The sequence below is a fragment of the Mauremys mutica genome, chromosome 26 (assembly GCF_020497125.1).
Source record: "Mauremys mutica isolate MM-2020 ecotype Southern chromosome 26, ASM2049712v1, whole genome shotgun sequence".
Lineage (NCBI taxonomy): Eukaryota > Metazoa > Chordata > Testudines > Geoemydidae > Mauremys > Mauremys mutica.
Window position 1 is genome coordinate 5,387,265 of NC_059097.1, and position 7,176 is coordinate 5,394,440.

Genomic DNA, 7,176 nt, shown 5'->3' on the forward strand with positions numbered 1-7,176 from the left:
CTGCCTTTTAGCCATAGCTTTTAATCAGGGCAATACATTGATCCTGTGAAATCATTTCCCTGCCGGAGTCCATCGCCCACATTCCTTAGGGCATTGGGCCACCATGTGGACGTTTCATTTCCCTCCTCGATTTCACACAGAGACACAATTTCCTTTGCACAGATCCATGAACAGCAAAACCTCCCTGTGTCTCTTGTCTGAGCCAGGGCATTCGATTCCATTGACACCTTCTCTCCTGCAATGGCAATGGTCATGCAGACGGGACGAGGCCACCTTCACCTCTGACAGTGAGATATTGGATCAGCTCTTTCTTTACGCTGCTGTTGTTAGTCCATGAAACATCAGGGATGGATGCAAGGCTGAGTTCATGCACCAACCCCCTGAAACATTTCAGTGCCCCAGAGAAATCCTGACTCCGGCTATTGGCATGATCTGGTGCAGATTCGAATAGGAACAGGACGGTCTGAATTGTCAGTGTGGGGACTGAACAACAATCTATAGCAATGTCGTTAACCACAAACACACTCTAATCATGCTCCAGCCAGAAGGGAAATGGGCAGGAACTCTTGTTGTTCAGCCATGGACACACTTACACTAATGCACAGCCAGGAGTGTGCTGGGGGAGCTGGTCTGAGCAATTTGAAGTGACAATTCAGTGAGAACAGAATCATTGTGTAGTGAAGCACCTATACATCAAGTAGTTGTGGCCGAGTGGTTAAGGCGATGGACTAGAAATCCATTGGGGTCTCCCCAGGCAAGTTTGAATCCTGCCAACTACGGAAGCATTCGTGTATTGTCACTGCTCTTGTTGTAGTGCCGGAGCATCCACAGAGCCAGACCTGGTCTCACTCTGAGGCTGTCTACACTTAAAATGCTGCTGTGACACTGCTCTAGCACTGTGGAGTAGACAGTTGCTATAGTGAGTGGAGGGGTTTTCCATCCCTGTAATAGCTACATTGACAGAACAATCTTTCCTTTCATTTAGTACTATCTAACCATGGCTTAGGGCAGCTTAATTATACTGATTCCAGGGTTTTTCACACCCTGAAAGACGTACTTCTTAGAGGGGTTATCCCATCACGCCCCCCTTCCCTGGTCCTTCTCGTATGACCTGAGAGCAGCAATACCCGCAGTTCAAGAGGTGCAAACAACTCAATGTTTATTGGGGTAAACTTCCAGCAAGCAATGATTCCAATTTTCTTCCTCGGTATCGCCCTTCCCAGCTCTGACACCACAGAGGCTTGTCTGTGTCCCTCTTTCTATTCCCCCCTTAGCAAAACATAACTCCAATTCCCCTACCCCCATTCCATTCCCCCCCTTACTTCCTGATTGACTGCAAACTATATAGTAAAACTGGAGTTCTGCTTAGCTATACCTTAACCAATCATTTTACTGAAATGTAACTAACCAATCCTAACATATTGTAACATGATTATCTAACCAGTTATACCCCACCACCTGAATTGCTTTACACCCAACAAATTAATTATCCAGCAGACAGAAACAATCACAGAACCAGACAGAGATTATACAGACAAGCAATAGGAAAGTGGAGACTACAGTGATAGAACAACAAAGAAATGAGGATTTCAGACCCCAGCTATTGATAAGTGAGTTGTTGCCAGACAGGATGCTATCATGGTAGAGGTTGTGGATGCTGGTTGCTTAACTGTCTGGCCCCCAGGGCAGGATTTTGAGGGCCTCAGAATGCCAGCACCCATCTTTTGTTCGCTTAAAACGTGAGCAGGGAGATTCCAACACCGCAGAACTCATGGAACTCCAGGAAACGTGTAACTTTAGGTCCGGGTGAGTGTGCCTAAAAATCAGCTGTACTGGAGAAGGTCTCTAGGAGTTGAAAGAGATGTGCCATCTTGGCCTCCCTAAAGAGTGTCATCAAATATTAATGAAAACTAGGGTTGATAAGTCACATTCTTTGTAGCGTTAGGATTTGGGACTGGTCCAAAGTGCCCATTTTAAGACTCTTTTTTCCTCTCTCTTGGGTGTTCTGGTTTCTGCATAGAGACGTGGTTTCAAATCCCACTCCTGACATGACCATTTTCTTTTATCTGGAGAAAATGGCCTCACTTCAGTCTCCTTTGCAACAATAGAACACCATTTGTTTAGCTTTTCTATTCCAGTAATTGTGAGAGAAGTTCCAAACTAGGGGGAAACAGGGCCTTTTCTCTCGACCAATCAATTTTTGTCTTCCTTCATTCAAAGCCATTTTCTCAGATACAGCCGTATTTCCCACACTTTTTTGTTCAGCGTTCTTTGCTTTTATGAAATTTTAGGGTCATCATTTAATTGCCACACAACTGTACTTATGAAGTGAAACACAATCTTTTTTGGATATTCTTGCAGGAGAGTTTTGCTTTCTGACCTGCAATTGAACAGGGGGTATCCAAGGGGGACAATGCTACTCCCTTTTCTTGCCTCATCCGAAAAAACATACATTCCTGACGCCCTTTGTTTCCTTGCCCTTTTTAGGGTAAATTTACACTTCTCAGAAGTAGAATCCTTTACAAAACCACTCAAAATCTCAGCAGTGTCGTAAGCAATGGCTTCCGGAAACATGCCCAGCTTTTCTTTAATTTGGTGACACAGCAAGGGACTGGATACAGGCCGGGATCAGAATCTTCGTTACCAGAGCTAGAATTTCTATTTAAAAAGAGCTATTTTTCTGCTGCTATTAGATTTCCAACATTGATTTCATTTTATACACCTTTTCAGCATCTATTAAGGATAAATTGAACAAAAATACCACTTCTCTTTCCTCAACATCTGCATCATGAAGGGGAGCATTCCGAATAGGAAAGATCTTCTGTGGGGCATGGGTTACAAAAATGCTTCAGGAACCAAATACATGGGTATTTTGCCAAGTTAAAAATCACTTAATGTGGAATTCTCTCCCCAAATCATCTGAGAAAATACTGACTTAAATAATTGAACTCCACTGTGATCATATGCACTTCCCTCAGTTAGTTGGGGTTCTGTTGTTGTTCACCATTTCCGAATGGAGATTTTAAATCACTGCTGTTTCTTTGTTAGCGTGTGCAGTAAATTGGAGAGTTCTCCACTGTTGACAGAACTGCACTTGAACTTTCTCCATGTCATCATGGAGGGGTGGGGAAAAAGCAAAGCTGAAGTGACAAATGAGGACTTTAGGAAATGGTCATTTGTCTTCAATACTCCAAGAAATCTGAGCTACGTCCTATCGAACTGAACTAATATCCAATTGGGTGAGCAAACAGCCTTCAGGAAAGAGAGAAACCCACATCACAGAGAGACAGAATACATGACAATGAAAGTATCAAGAGACATTCCAGAGCAGGTTACATCTGATTATTTAGAATCAGGACAAGAGATTCTCCCATCACATTCTCCTCCGATCCATTCAAAGCAGCTTCACTCAGCACTCTCTCAATAGTCAGTTATGTTATTTACAAAATTGTAAGTATCCCAGCATCCCATAATGGGGGACAAAATAGTCCTCTTGCCAGAAGTGGCTATACCAATAGATGAAACCTGGTATTTAAACGCCAAATAATCACACTATGTTTGGGATCCATTTAAATTCCCCTTCCAGGTCTTTGACACTTTCATCTCCAGTCATAGCAACTCTGATATAGGAGGAAAGAAATCAAAGCATCATCTCCAAGCACAGACAGCTGAGAACTCTTCCTCACATGACATTTTGAGAAGTGGAGGGATAGATAGAATGTGATGAAAATAAACTCTGCACAGAGAAGCCAAAATGTAACAGTTCTGGAGTGATGGGGAAGGAGGGATTCTCTGAACCACCCCATCTCCTTCCAGTGTCACAGAGGCTGAAATGACACTTTTTCCCCCTGCTCATCTTTATTTAACTATAACATGAAAAATTCCCAATGTAACTGCTCTTCAGCACAACCCAGAGCAACGTGAGAACAACTGGCACGGATACAATCTGTATCACTGGCGACTCTAACAATCACTTTGCAATAGGAGCAATGGTATAAATGTGACGCTCCCTGGTTCCTCATAGGAAGGGCACACTCCAGTTACTTGTGGGATAACTGAGTTGATAGAAAGGACACATGGGCCCACCTCAAAAGAAGGCAAACTACAAAAGGCATAAATGGGCCACTCATCTGTCCAAGCTGAGGGATAACGGTGCTGCAAACAGTTCAAACAGATTTAAAAAGTTACCATTTGGGAATCAGGAAAAGTATTAAAGAAAAAAAATTGATAGCCCTAGAGGTTTTTATGGTGTTCACTGCCCTTGCAGATTCTCTGATCGCTAACATGGGCTGAGTGCCAAGAGAAGGTTTTCCCACACTCACGGCATTCATAGGGCCTGTCCCCCGTGTGGATTCTCTGATGTTTAGAAAGGTCTCATCTTTGAGTGAAGCTTTTCCCACACTCATTGCATTCGTAGGGCCTCGCCCCTGTGTGGATTCTCTGATGGGTAAAAAGGGCTGATCTGCGATTGAAAGTTTTCCCACACTCACGGCATTCATAGGGCCTTTCCCCTGTGTGGACTCTCTGATGTTTAGAAAGGTCTGATCTTTGAGTGAAGCTTTTCCCACACTCACGGCATTCATAGGGCCTTTCCCCTGTGTGGACTCTCTGATGTTTAGAAAGGTTTGATCTTTGAGTGAAGCTTTTCCCACACTCATGGCATTCATAGGGCCTTTCCCCTGTGTGGATTCTCTGATGTTTAGAAAGGGCTGATCTGTGATTGAAGCTTTTCCCACACTCACGGCATTCGTAGGGCCTCTCCCCCGTGTGGATTCTCTGATGAGCAGAAAGGTGCGAGCTGCGATTGAAGGTTTTCCCACACTCACAGCATTCATAGGGCCTATCCCCTGTGTGGATTCTCTGATGATTAAGAAGGGCTGAGTAGTCATATAAGTTTTTTCCACACTCTGTGCATGTATTCTTTCTCTTTCCAATGATGATTTCCTGCTTTGTGGTGGTTTTCTTGAGGTCCTTCTGAGTTCCCTGAGAGGAAATACGTTTACCCATTTTCACCCCCGGCTGGTTTCCTTGTTCTCTTTCTGGTCTGTGCTGAATCTCACAGGACTTTTCCTCCTCATGACTCCTGGACACATTGCTTTTTGATCTTTGCAATAATGCTCTGTGTTTATCCAGTTGCTGAACATTTTTCTGCTGAGAATTCTGCTCCTCTTTCTCACATGCCATTGCATCACCTGGGGTGAAAAAGACAGAAACATCAAACAGGGAGGAAAAGTGAAAAGCCAAAACAAACTAAGTGCTGGAGGGAGGTCAAATAAAAATCACAAACTGAACTCCCCCATACTCTTCCCCAAAACAGGAGAGAGGAGGGGATCAATTTGGCTTTCAAATCCCATCCAAATTCTCAGGGGGAAGGGAGGAAGCTACTGCCTGGTGTCTGCTAGAATCTACGGGAAGCCATGAGCTATAGTTACCCTGAGGATATGACCCCTGCTGGCAACAATAATGAACTGAGAGACCTCTCAAGGGCTTGGTAGGGCATCCCAGATGTTTCCTTCAGGCACTTTCACACTCAGAGTTGGTTTAATGTTTCCTCACCTCTGCAGGAAGATCTCAGGGTCTGTTTTCCCTCTGAACCCTGCAGGTCTGAGACCCACGGCTCTTCCCCTTGTTCCAGCTGGGAGATCACATCAGGTTTGGAAAATGGAAACCCTGCTCAGATGAAAGAAAACAAAGGAGTTTCGTTGATTTCATAAAACTTTGTCATAAAAAAACATTCTATTAATTTAATTTTAATACTTAGTGTGACCCAGTGTGCCTGGGCTAGTCCTCACTGAAAATGCCAAGACCAGGGCAGGCTGAAAAAGGGAGAGCAGAGGCTCCCCAAACTGGTGGTTAACATGGAAGTTAAACTCACCAACCAGTCACCAACTGTGCTTCTGATCCCCCACACTGGTTATCGAGAAACTGAAAAAAGAAATCACACGGCCCGCTTTATTGCATTCCAGTTCTCTGACTCCCAATCAGCACCTAGGTCCAGCACAGTGAGAGGTTATTTAAAAACTCTACTCACATAAACAAAGTGTTCTTCTGACCCCAGAGTCAGCCACATTACCAGGTCAGTATAGGTTTGGATCTTACTCAAAATACTACGATGCCAGCCAATCATTGGCATCTAAACTAAAGGTTTATAAGCAAGAAAGCATCTAAACTAAAGGTTTATTATAAAAGAAAAAGAAAAAGGGAGTTGTTAAATGGGAAAGCAGTCAGACACATTCAGAAATCTATACATCTGGTTCTTAGCAGTATTGGTGAGTTTCTGGCTTGAAAGGCTCTCTGGTACACATCCACATTATTCAGTCCTTTGTTCAAGCCTTCAGTTTGTAGAGAAGTTGCTCCAGAGGTAGGAAGAGGAATTGAAGACAAAATGGAGATGATGCAGCTGCCCTTTATATTCCTTTTCCCAAGTGGCTTCTACTTCCTATGTCCCAAACACAAGCTTCACAGCACATGGCATGGAAAAGCCTTGGAGTTCTCAGTACACAGTGCGATACAGCCTGGCCAGAGGGCAGCAGGAGAGGGTTGGCAGGGAGCCTTATTCCCTGCAGAGGGAAGAAAGTTTGCTATAGATTAACTAGAGCACCTGAAGCCAATTAGAGCCCCAGCAGTCAGTCACCTGATAAAGACCCTTGCTCCAATCAGACAGGGAAGGAGCTGGAGCAGAGGGGATTGGTGTTGGAGCAGAGAACAGTTTGAAGGGAAGCAGAGGAAAGTTTGGAGAAGTGCTGCAGTGGGCTAAGAAGTCCAAGACCCTAGGTAAGGGGCACCTGGCTTGTACAGAGGGAGGGCAGGAAGCCCCCACAAGCTGAAGGGTAGGAACGGGAAGTAGCCTAGGGGAAGGAACCATCAGTTCAAGTGGTTTACCACTATCCTCAGGGCCCCTGGGTTGGGACCTGGAGTAGAGGGCGGGCCCAGGTCCCTCCCTCTCCACTCCCCTCCTCAAGGACACTAGTGGGATAATTAAAATACCGATTCAGAGGCAAGCAATGGTGCCCTGAACCTTCCCCAAAGAAGAGAGAGCGCGAGACCCAGCATAACATTACCGTCAATTTGCCACACGTGGTGTCAGGAGTGGGATCTGCGCACTGGGGACTTAGACCAGGGTTAGGCAAAACCCTCCTATCCTTAAGATGGACGACGTGGTCAAGGCCCTTATAC

General features: G+C 44.8%; 1 non-coding gene across 1 annotated transcript; it reads left to right on the forward strand.

Annotated features, from left to right (window-relative positions):
• The first annotated feature begins 697 nt into the window (after positions 1–697).
• Positions 698–779, forward strand: TRNAS-AGA. The gene has a single exon. It is a non-coding gene; the product is annotated as a tRNA-Ser (tRNA).
• The last annotated feature ends 6,397 nt before the right edge of the window (positions 780–7,176 follow it).